The sequence below is a fragment of the Pteropus alecto genome, unplaced genomic scaffold, assembly GCF_000325575.1.
Source record: "Pteropus alecto unplaced genomic scaffold, ASM32557v1 scaffold5, whole genome shotgun sequence".
NCBI lineage: Eukaryota > Metazoa > Chordata > Mammalia > Chiroptera > Pteropodidae > Pteropus > Pteropus alecto.
The window spans coordinates 16,176,166-16,188,836 of NW_006441953.1; positions in this window are offsets into that span (position 1 = coordinate 16,176,166).

A 12,671-nucleotide genomic window follows, 5' to 3' on the forward strand; every position below is an offset into this window, starting at 1 on the left:
ATTTTGGATCATTTTATCATCACCACACATTTCCCTTAACTAACTAAAACAGCCTAAACTCTTTAAACCCAAATAACTTTGATGTTTTTCCCTTGGAAAGTCTTTTGTGGACTCTCCTAGACTAGGTTAGGTGTTCCTGCTATGTGTACCTTACTCCATGTTATATCATATATCATGTCCATCATTAAGCCGTGCTTCTTTATTTTAATTTAACTTTCCCAAATAGACTATATTTGTATTTGCTCACAGAATAAGAGTAGTTTCTGCCTTGTTCAGGATAACATCCCCGGCACCTACCCTTGTTACTTGGGACATTTCAAGTGCAAATACATATGTACTCAAATAAGAAATAAACATACAGTAATGATTGGAAAGCCATATTGACTTAAGATGGGAAAGCTCCAGTGACATCTTAGGAAGCCAATAGATACACTCATTTAAGAAGAGCATTTTCTCCTCGATTATTCATTTAATTTCTTTTAAAATAAGACCTTATAATTTATTTTTGTGTCCATATGAAAGTTTGTAAAAGCTTGTTTTATTAAATGTTATATTTGTAGAATTCGAATAGTCAATAATGTTCACGATACCATGTGAGTTTAAAAAAAAGAATCTAATGAATGACTTGCTAATTTTTCTTATTTACTATCTAAAAATAGTCAATATTTGTCATTCCATCAATATGCCTCATATACTTATTTAACATTGCTACATGTTAAATACAAACCAATATTAAAAGTGTTAGTGGCTATGCATATCTGCATTCAGTATGATTAATTTTCAAAAGAAAAAAATTATCAGCAGCCAAAACACTTCAAAAATGTAGTTCAGAAATGCAAAGCAGCTTTTACTAGATTAATCAACCATGTGAAAATAGTATCTTTGAACTATAGATATTTTTGCTTAATATGACAGCTAGCTAAGCTTTCCTTAAGCACGCTTTTTTCTACAGAAACTGAAAAGCTTTTCCAACTCATTTATAGATTAGACATTTTTATATATTCAAAAAAGAGATGATGCTTATTTCCCTACCTCTTCAATTTTAGGTGCTTGCACTCCTAAATAAAATGGATTTTATTCAGGTTAATCACCTTTAGCCAAAATCTGAACTGTTTCCTGTTAAATTCTTTGGCTCTAAGGCTCAAACTACTTCTTAGATGTCTCCTTTCAGAATTAAGATAAAGCCCTCAATTAAAATCCCTTCTAAAAGAGTTCTGGTTTATTGTTAGGGCACCAAGACTATAGAATGTAACCTAATTCACTTTTAAATCTCTAGACTTTATAGTGTAACTGAGAATGTACTATAATTCACGGTCATCTGAGTACATTTACCAATTACAAGTTGAACATTTCTTTGAGGCTTAATAAGTATGTTCTTTCTTTTAAAACTCTAATTTCAGAATTGCAATTCACTTTCTACTTCCATCAATTCTGAAATCATCAGCAATTCACCATTAATACTTTTGAAGTTTTTATTTGTGAATTATTTTTAAGAAGAAAGGGAGGTTCAGTACATTAGATTTTGTATCTAAGCCTTGTCTAAAAAAATCTGATTAGTGTTTGGAATAAATTATATCACTTACGATTGTTACAGTTCTACACTACATGAACATGAACTATATCATTTGTGCAACTATTTCTTGGTTTCACTCATGCTTGTACATACGTATCTGAATTTATATTATTATCAATAAAAATGTTTTTTTATTTACAGCAAGTTGTCTGTTGAGCTTTGAAAGCTGGGCATAAGGAATCTAAACGCTTAGTCATGATTCAGATAGGCCTAACAAGCAAACGCTTCTGAAATCGAATTACAGCATGACGTTTATGATTTTGCCTGTCTGCTAGTACTTTGGAATACCTAAAAGTTTTAGAGAATTCCACCAAGTTTCTGTACTGTAAAGGCAATGATGCTTCTAGCCAATACATAGTTCCAAGAGTAAAAATAAATTTAAATAAAAGATAATCTCTAACCTAACTTTATTCTCCTGTTTATTAGCAAAAAGTAAACTGACTGCAAAAGCTCAGGGGTATTGATTATCTTACTTTTCTTTATTTCCTACATAACAGAAAAAAAAAATTTTAATGTTTTTATTTTATCTTTTTTGAAGCATTTTGCTGCATCTGCAATCGGCATGAAGTGATTAGAAGTATTTTTGAACAAAAGGAAAAAGCATACAAATCTCTCTATGTTACTTGGGTATTATTTGCTCTGCGTAACCATGTTCAGATGGCTTTTTGGTATCTTCTTTTCCCTCCTTGCTTAACTATTTTTGTTCTTTGCCAATATCTTGGGAACTAACATAATATTTATTATTTCGCTCTTCCAATAGAATGAACTTGTTCTTTCTCTAAGGGTCTGTGTAGTTCTGTGCATGAAGATAAAATAGACGCTATATAACTTGGTATAATCAGTAAACTGCTTATCCAAAAGTAATCCAGAAAATGCTATGTAACAAAATATGGTAAAAGGAAGGCCACTGTCATAGATTACATTTCCTAGGAAACCAACTTGTAACTGAAGATTCACATGATGATGTTTTGTTAGGGTTACTCTCAGGTCCAACGCCTCACGTCACAGGGTAAGTTGGTCACAGGAAGGAGTTTAGCTGATCCCCTGGGACAAACTGAAGTCGAGATGACCCTTCAGAGGTTTCCCAAGTTGAGGTAAGGAGGTCATATCATTAGAGCCCAAGAACCCGAGTTTGTCCTTGGGTGAGGTAGTCATTTTCAGTGGAGGCAATTCCCAAAGTGAGTTCACAGCTAAGAACTGTCAGCCAGCAACCTTCCCAAGAGCTGAGGAAATAAATTCTTTACATCTGCAGGTGGTATCTGGGCAGAACAGCACCCACAAAAGGGAGGATGCCCCAACTGATTATCTTGATACAAAATTACAAGTAAATTCTTTTGATTTGTTGTATCATTGAAATTATAAGGAAAACTCAAAGTTTATAGTTATTCATATTTGAAAGGCATGCGGGAACAGTGTTGTCACCTAAACTGAGTTTACATCTTTCATCTTCTCCCTTATTTTTCTGGACCCTAATCTCCCTTCTTAGAAATATCTCTTTTCTTTTTTCTTTTTATCTGATACCCACTTTACTCATATTCTCTCTCCGAATTCATAATACCTCCTTCTTCATACCCTCAAATGTCTTGTTTTCTCCAAAATCTTAATTTCAACTAGAGCCCCTGGAGTAAATAATTCTGTTTAAACAAGGTATGTAATATAACACATATTATTAACAATAAAATATTTTACCACAATATTAGTGGTAAAATGACTCCCAAGGCAATTTCCTGTAAAATGAATGTCTTCTATCTCTATTCAAGCCAACCGAATCCCTAAGTGTACCCTATCCTTGATAACCTGTGATTAAAAAAAAAAAAGGACCAAACTAATGATTACTTTCCTAATCTCCTTTGCACCTAATAAATCTCTGATTTTACAGATATGAGGTATAAAAGCTGAAGTCACTTTTCCAAAACTGCAGAACTTTCCAGTATATCTTCATTTTTACTTAGTGTCTCCATAGCTATCATAGTGCCTAGAACATAAGCAGTCTTTGATAAATATATGTTGTCAGAAGTAGAAACAAAGAAAATGACACTCAGAATGGAATACCAGAAAACAAAGCCACCGGGAAAGGGAGCTATGCTATGGTCAAGAATTTATAACACACATACTATTATAAAATTCAAAATGTATAAAAAGCTATGTTAAAGGTTAGTAAAAGATTATATATTCAGGAGTAGAAATACCCTTAGCAACAATTGGGAATAAACAAGGAAGTTAATTGAGCCCCTAGTCATCACTCACCAAACTTCCATCAGTTTTCCAACAAATAAAATAAGTAAATTAAGTACGAAGTGGGAATCATTTGCTGATAGAATCATTCCCTGTGGAGATATTCTTCTAAGAAAGGGAGAAATAGAGTGTATCTCTGGCCAAGTAAACAGGACGGGGTAATTTTAATAATGGCTTCCCTAATCGTACAACATTGGTTTGCCTTAGAACTATATCAGTTAAGTCTTGTAACACTTCTGAGCTTCAGTTTCCCCAGTTGAAAAACGAGGTGCTTCTACTATGGTCTCGGAAGTCTTCCTAAGCCCTAATATTCTCTAAATCTATGACTACTCCTTTCTCATTTCTATGTGCATAATTTATAATATATATTTCTTACTTTCTCTAAACATCTTTTTAGTTTCCCAGTTTATCATATAGTACTTTTTGCAATCTTACACATTCTTCTGGGTACATTCTCTCATATATGAAGCGCATTTGTGGCTAAAACAACAGAATTATACTTTTGAGAATGCCTATATATTTAGCTTCTAAAATGCTAATATATTTGATTATGAAATGCTGAGTCTAGCCCTGAGAATGATGTCATATAAGGCGTATATGTTGTATTAACTTTCCATAATCAAAACTAAACACTCTTGAATTCCAAAACACTACTGGCTCTAAGGAATTTGAATAAGTATTATGGACCTGGATATACATTTTACAAAGTACATAAAGAGACCATTGTTCTTATGACATAGATATGGACTTTATTTAGAATGGCTTTCATTGCTTTTCACAGGTTTGCCAGTAGATGACTTTCAATGAGCAAGACTTCTATTGCTTCCTTGGCTAATTCATCACTTATAATCTCCCATTATTTATCGTCTTAATGCTTTGCTAGTTAATCAGAGACGCCAACTTAGTCTTCTACTGTATAATGCTAAAACAAACACTTGTCTTCCACTTGCCCAATATATTACACATTTAATTCTTAACTTAAAAGTAAACACCTGGATAAATGGAATATGCAAAGACTAATAGCTTACATGAGTTTTAGGTTTTAGACACTGGATAGTTTTTCCTTGTTGCTATGACTTCGGAATTTGTTTCGCTTCTCAGTCCCACGAGATTCCCGGTTTGAGTGCCAGCATTAATTTCTGGAGTCAGATCCCACTGAGTGTAAAAGGGCCATTTATTGTTACAAAGTAGCAAGCCTGGCATCAGGAAAATGTTCCGGGGTCCTACAAGCTTGCTGCAAATTTTCATCTTCCAGGGTGCACCTTTTGATATGGATAATTGTTCTAAAATTATGAAGAACTTCTGAATAAATCTATAGTATATTTTTAAGAATAATTCTCCCAAAATAACCCATAAGGAGAAATACAGTAAACCAACAAGACAGTCACCGAAAAGGATGGTCTGAAATGTAATTGGAAATTGTTGTTTCACTGCAGAGAATTTCATAATTAATTCTCCAGATTACTACTATAATTTTCCAAGTTTTAACATGTTCTAGCAAAAGGCCTTCCAGTACAATTATAAGACATTTTTAAATAAGTAGTCATTGTATTTAAAATTCTCCAAAGTTTTGTTCTAATTTACTCTATGGAATCATGCAAACGATATTACCATTATTACATAGGCTCCCATTGCTTTCCAAAAACTTAAATACTTTCAAATCTTCCAACACATTACAAGTCTCCTGACCTTCTCCTTTTTGTAGAAGGAATGAAGGGAAAAAATATGGAAAATTCTAAACAATTGACTATTATCTTACTACCTCTGAGTCATAATTTTTGTGACTTCCTTCCTTATGAGTTTGTGGAGTAGATTAGAAAACATATCAACTTCTAAGTCAGATTGACTTGGTTTCAAATGTCAATTCCTAGTTTTGTAACTTCAGAAGAAGTGTCAGTTTCCTCATGTGTATAAAGGGGAGTAATGGCACCTCCATCATAATACAACTACGACCAGTAAACTAATTCATGCTTAAGAAAAACATATTTTGTTGTATCTCAGTAAATACTGTTTTACTTTTTCATTAAATGGAAGGAAAAATTCTATTTGAACTATGAGACCTAAGCTCTAAGGTTTTTAAAAAAAAAGATTTAACTTTTACCAAATAGTTCAAAAATAAGTTTTAAAATTCTCTAATTAATGATAATAATAATAAGCATATATTGAATACTTACTATTTTCCAGGCGCTATAGAATCAGAGACTATAAAGTCTTTTCTCTCAAGTATCTCACAGTCCATTAGGAAGACACATTAAAAAAAAAAATATATATATATATATATATATACACACACACACACATATATCCTATAAAATGTTTTATATTAAAAGTAAAATCTAATTAAATTTTATTATCTAGGCTCACAGGCTCATACTAAGTTTATCAGTATTGAAAGGTATCGTAGAAATTTTGTATTTAAAAGATAAAAGATATCTCTTTTGGTGATTGATAATTTTTCATCTGTGCTCAGAGTGATCACAAAAGACCTGAGATTCATGATATGCAGGCCATGTACCTATTACAAGTAGAGCAGAAAGATTATGCTGATAACATCGATTTTTTTTTGTTACTGCAGTTTTATTTTTTGCAAGTCGAATTCTATTTTTGTCAAAGAAAAATATGTAAATGTTTAAAATATTTTCTACTTAATATCTTCCAGGGAATCTCACTCCCTGGACAGCAATATTTATTTCTTTTAGTTGTTACTTTTCCTTTTACTACTTATTTTCAAATAAAATATTTATTCTTTCATTCTTGATTCATCAATTTTAGATATGTCTATTTGCTTCATCACCTTTTTCTGATTCAAGTATGATTTAGCTCTTATATTATCTCTCTCTTCTTTTGCCATTTTCCCCAACACGATAAATCACAATTTGAATTAAATATGCTTTCATTCTTACCATGCTATAACTATATAATTTGGATCACTGCAAGTTCAAGTACTCTTTGGTGATTATTTTTTCACTGTCTAATATTTTTTTATGTTAATGGAGTTAAAATGTGCCTTTTCAAAATCACTTGCTTTGGTACAAAGGAACTATCCCATGTTAATTTCAGTAAACCAATTTATGTATTAGTCAACTATTGATAATTAATTTCCAATTCTCACAGATATAAGATTAACTATCTATCATCTATCTATCTATCTATCTATCTATCTATCTATCTATCTATCTATCTATCTATCTATCTATCTATGTTTTGTTTTCCTGGTTGATTCTCTCTCATTGTCCTCTGTCTTCCTGCTTCAGTCTGAACTGTTTGCTTTCTGGACTTACTGCAAATTTTGTACTCTAAACTTTCTTTTCTTGCTTTTAATGTAGGAAATTTAGATGCCTACATCCAATCTCTTCATTTGGGGGTGGGTATTCCTAAAAATAAGGGCATGGGAGATTATTTTTGACCCTTTATATATTTGAAAATGATTTTTTTCTTAGAATTCTTGGTTGAGAGTTTGGAGAGGTATTGAACGCTAGAGTGAACATGTCTCCTCCTTACTAAGAAGGCATTGTTCCATCACCCAGGAGCCTCATTGTTACTGCTGAAAAGTCTAGCCTTTTGCTCTCTATTTATTGTTATATAAACTACTTATTCTTACCAGAGTAATTTTCTGTCTTCTATTTCTCACTTGTCTTCTGAAATTTCACAATCAGATAAATAGGCTTGGGTTTCAATTCTCTGTCAATTTGCCTAGTTCTATGAAGGAGAACATCATATTAGCTAATTAGTAATAGGCTACCAATTAGATGATAAAGAGCTTGCCCTTGTTAAGAGAGCTATGGCAAATATCAGGATCAAAGCCTTACTCAGGCAACAGTGTCTTCTATATTTTAATAACAATACAATTTTGATTACTCATTTTAATGTTTCCTTCTGTTAAATGATAGTGGTTCTGTTTTTATGGTAATGTTGTTTCCTTTTTAGATGTATTTATATTAGTCAAGAAGGTGGTCCATAAAAAGGATTGAGGAGGAAAAGGGGCAGTAACCACGTGTGGCCAAAATCACAACATGATACATTGATTTGGCAAAATATACAAAAAAAAATCTAAGGATGACTAATGGTGGTGCTAGAAGGTAGCTTTCCATTCCATTGTCTCTATCCCTTTGTGTAGAGACCTAATATTTCCAGTGCTTAAGAGCTATAGGGTTTCCCAAAACGACATTTCAGTTTTGTATGGCAGGTTCACTGTGATTCCATGTCAATATTTTCTTTGAGTTATTACAGTGTCACACCACAGAGATGTAGAATGCAACTGACTCATCATCACTTTTAGCAGTAATACTGTGACTCTGAGAATAACTTCTAGGTACTTCTCTGTTTGTTTGTATCATGTAGCTAAATGGGCCCAAATAAATGGTTTTTATTAGATATCATCTGACCAAATATTTATAAAATAGTAACCTAAGAGTTGCACCTTTGTATCTCTTAATGTGTTGTCAGGATATGAATTTGATTATTATGATTTACTCAAAGCCTTTCTGATGGGTGGGACAAAGAGATAATGATGACACAGACAAGCAGCTAATGAATCATCGTCCGCTCTTTGGCAAGGTTCTCAGTTATTGCTCTTTATTGGACTATAGACTCAAGATCAATTTTATCTGAGGACCGATCACCCATCAGAGATTCCCTATTCCTGTGTATTTTAGAAAGGAAAATTGCAGTCATCTATTTCTCAAACTCTGGTTTTTTGTTTTGTTTGTTTGGGGGTTTTTTGTTTGTTTATTTTGTTGTTGTTGTTCAACCAGTTAGATTCCACTTAAGAAATGGCAGCCTACTTTTTCCTGTTGTGCTCATTCCAAAGTTATCTGCTCATTAGAGGCCTCGAGACCTTTGAATAACCTCATAGTTTTATCATACAAGATACCATCTTTTGAGATCACTGCTTCCAATCTGCTACTTCGTAGTACATAAAGCCCCCCATATGTGTTTTATAACCAAAAGTGCTTTGGCTCCAACTGGGAGAAAAAAAATGGAGAGTGTGTGTGTACATGTGATTGTATGTTTCTATACAAGTACAAGACAAATATTAAGGAAATGGTGAAAATTAGAAAAGAAACTTCTTGTAATAAGGCTCAGCCATCCAAACTATTTTAAAGAGAAACATTTCCAGAACTGGAATGAATCACAGAGCCTTTGCACTTAAAAAAACAAACAAACAAAAAAACAAAAAAAACACAATAGTTTGAAATGATAGCTTGCAATTGGCATTTTGGGGGTCAGATACTACTCTAATTATTATTGGAGTGTCACATTCTAGTGCCCAGACAATTTAGCATCCATCACTACTTTCTCATAAAACCTGCAAGCACCTATGTTTTAAGACAGTCCACACAAACTTTCATCTGGGCTTTATCTTGTTTTAATAATCATTTCACCTATGAAAAACAGGAAAAATATGTATTCTTAAATTTCTCTAAAATTAACAAGATATGTAAGTAAAATAAAACTTTTTTGGGGGGCTATTTCTTCTTATCAAATATCTTTTAACTTGCTTTTTAAAACAGGACACCTAGGAGTGACCCTATGATATAATTTATCATAATTGTTTTTTATCTTTTTGAGCTAATTTTTGAATGCTATTCATTCTATGTCTAAAAAGAACAAAAGCCTCGACTTACTATCTTCCAGATATTGAATGTTTCCTCTGTCATTATGCTAATCTCTGGGTTTAAAAATAAGAGGTTTTAACCGAAGATCGAAAGAAACAATTAACCTTGAAAGGAAGCACATAGTGCTCTAGTTAATGAAAATATTTTTCACATTTTATTCACATGAATAAGATGACCATAAGACAGCTCCTGGTTACCATTCAACAACAATAAGAATTCTAGTGAATGACTTTAGGCAACTAAAAAAATCAATGAAATGATCAAAGCCTTATAAGTGAAGAAGTTCCTAACACAAGGCAATGTTGAGAACTTCGTCTCATTGATGCATGTGCCTTCCTGTAAGCTGAAAGACAATAATGATTTCTTTTCAATAGAGTTTAATCCTCTGTGGGCCAGGGATGGCATTATTAGAAGAATTGAAATACACAGAATTATACACAGTTATTTTAAAAGCAGACATTTTTTGATAAAAATAAATGCTGCTCTTTTCTTTTTTCTACTCATATTATTTTCTTTCATTTTTATATGCTACCCTTTGTTTTCGTGGTTTTCTTTTGGCTTTTTCCTCCCCACTGTGGTAATACTATCAAATTTCAGGAATTTGGAAGGTAGATACACATGCTGCTTATTAAAATATTCTCTATGCTGAACTATCATTATAATATAGTATGAGGACAGAAATGTGTCCCACTGAAATCATTGCCAGTCATGATAACTGTCCTCAAACTCTACTGTGCATAAGAATTATCTGGAGAATTTATTAACAGTTGCTGGGCCCACTTCCAGAGTTTCTGATTCAGCATGCTTTAGATATTTGAGCGATTTTGATGCTATTGTTATAGGGACCAGAGTGTGAGAATTGGTGACTTAAACATCTTCCTATTCTAACCAAAACGTTCCCTCTGCCTGAAACACCTATCCATCTCCTTTATCCTTTTAACAAGCATCTAACCAATATCCAGAATTCAACTGAGAAGTCACTTCTTATGGGAAACTTCCCAAATGTCCCCTGCTTATATTTGATGCCTGTATCTGTCTGGTCTACTCAGGAGATAGACATCACACAGTAATTTGAAAATAGAAAGGTTAATTTAAAGAATATTAATTATTACAGGGGTTTGGAGTAATGAGGGCTTGGGAGTAAAAGGTAAAGAGAACTCTAAAGAAAGGAGATAATGCAGATAAAAGGAACAGGCACTGCCCCAAGGTGGTGATCTAGACATCACTAGAGAAGAAATGAGCATGGCTCACTGAATGGCAGAGAAGTCCCTGCCATTGGTGCTGTAGCAGTGGAACTTGCTGGAAATCTGCCCTCTCAGGTACCCAGGTAAGGAAATCATGGAGACGGTGTTCACCTATGTTCATTACAGAATCCGGGAGCTAGGCACTGGGTACACAGACGGAGTATGTTGAGAGGCACATACTGGAATCAGGAAGAAAAGCCCCTTCATCTTGCAATACATATCCAGTGCCCCCTGCTGACAAAGCTTACCATCATGCCCTCTGGGAAAGAAAAAGTTTAAAGTGTGCCGTCAATTTTCCCAGAGCAGGAAATGAAGAATGTGTCTAGGGCTGAGAGCCAACACATAGGTGGTGGACACAGTATACTTTCTATTTGATTTGAGGAATATACTGTATACTCAAAAATATATATATACTGAGCTGAATGCCCATTGCCCATCGTAACTGTGCATACTTTATTAATATATTTTGTGGTTCACTCAAGTGATGTTATTGAATATATAGTATCATTTAATATGTTACATTATTATTTTAACCCTAGTACACACTAAGTATCTGGAATATTTTAGGAGCTCAGCAAATATTTATAGAATGCATGACTAGCACATAACAGGAGTCAAATGCCAACTCAAATATTTTGAAATGACTTTAGATGTTTATATTCCAACCCTTTCATAGAGAAAAGTGTGATAGGTAAAAACTTATGTAAGAAACCATGTCTGTTAGGACTCTTGTGCTGTAAAATTTAGAAAATCTAACTTAAAGTAAGGTGACGCTTAATTAGTAGGTCCTACACTCTACTTTGACTTCACTATTAGCTTCATTTCCACATTTAATAAGGTCATTAAATTAGAGGCTCTGGACCCTATCCTAATATTTGCTCATTGCTCTGTGAGCTACAATTTCACATCTTAGCACCGCATTCTCCAAGGGAAGATCTAGTTTGTCTTTAGCATTATAAGCACAATCCAAGTCTTCTCCTCATAGGGCTGGCTTAAGCTATGTGCTCACCCCTGACCTATTTAATTACTTCTGGCAAGAGAACCAGGTACACTGGTTGCCTTAGTCCTGGGTTAAGTGTCCATACCATGCACATGTCTTCAAGAACCATCCTACAGAAACACTAACTCTTAAAATATATATATCAACTGTCAGCAAGGTAAAGAGATAATCATCCAAATGGGAAAATATATTTGCAAGCAATGCCTCCAATAAGGGTCTAACGTCTAAAATATACAGAGAACTCATATACTCAGTAACAACAACAATAACCCCACCCCCTCCAAAAAAAATGGGCAGAGGACCTGAACAGACACTTCTCCCAATAAGACATATAAGTGGCCAACAAACATGAAAAGATGCTCAGTATCACTAGCTATTAGGGAAATACAAATCAAAACCACAATGAGATACCATCTCACACTTGTTAGAATAGCTATAATGAACAGGACAAGTAATAACAAGTGTTAGAGAGGATGCTGAGAAAAAGGAACCCTCATACACCACTGGTGGGATGGAAAATTGGTACAGCCACTATGAAAAAGAGTATGGAGGTTTCTCAAAAAACTAAGAAATGATCCAGCAATCCCTCTACTGGGTATTTAAACTCAAAGACTTGAAAACACATATCTGAAAAGATATTTGCACACTGATGTTCATAGCAGCATTATTCACGGTGGCCAGGACATGGAAGCAACTGAAGTGTCCTATGGTAGATGATTAGCTAAAGAAGCTGTGGTACATATATACAATGGAATATGAGTCAGCCATAAGAAGAGATGAAATACTGCCATTTGTGACAACATGGATGGACCATGAGATAATCATGCTAAGCAAAACAAGCCAAACAGAAAAAGTTGAAAATCACATGATATCACTTATATGTGGGATACAAACCTAAAAGCAACAAATGAACAGGACAAACAGAGACTCATGGACATGGACAATAGACTAGTGGTTACCAAAGGATGGGGGGGCATGGCTTGAATTAATTGTATTTTTCT